Source organism: Meleagris gallopavo, chromosome Z, assembly GCF_000146605.3.
Source record: "Meleagris gallopavo isolate NT-WF06-2002-E0010 breed Aviagen turkey brand Nicholas breeding stock chromosome Z, Turkey_5.1, whole genome shotgun sequence".
NCBI classification, from domain to species: domain Eukaryota; kingdom Metazoa; phylum Chordata; class Aves; order Galliformes; family Phasianidae; genus Meleagris; species Meleagris gallopavo.
Window position 1 is genome coordinate 19,571,939 of NC_015041.2, and position 278 is coordinate 19,572,216.

At 47.1% G+C, this 278-nt stretch overlaps 1 protein-coding gene across 1 annotated transcript in view; it reads left to right on the plus strand.

Annotated features, from left to right (window-relative positions):
* SREK1 (splicing regulatory glutamic acid and lysine rich protein 1) overlaps positions 1–278 on the plus strand; it is a gene marked incomplete at its 5' end in the record, with an annotated part of 18,965 nt that overhangs the window by 7,416 nt on the left and 11,271 nt on the right. The gene's annotated exons all lie outside the window — the stretch shown is intronic.

The following is a 278-nucleotide window of genomic DNA, read 5'->3' on the forward strand; positions in this document are numbered from 1 at the left end:
CTTGAATGCCTCCAGGGATGGGGCATCCACAACCTCCTTGGGCAACTTACTCCAGTGTGTCACCACCACCTTCTAGGTGAAAAACTTCCTCCTAATATCTAATCTAGACCTCCCCTGTCTCAGTTTAAAAACATTCCCCCTTGTCCTATCACTATTCACCCATGTAAACAGCTGTTTCCCCCTCCTGTTTATATGCTCTCTTCAAGTACTGGAAAGTCACAATGAGGTCTCCTTGGAGCCTTCTCTTCTCCAAGCTAAACAAGCCCAGTTCCCTCAAC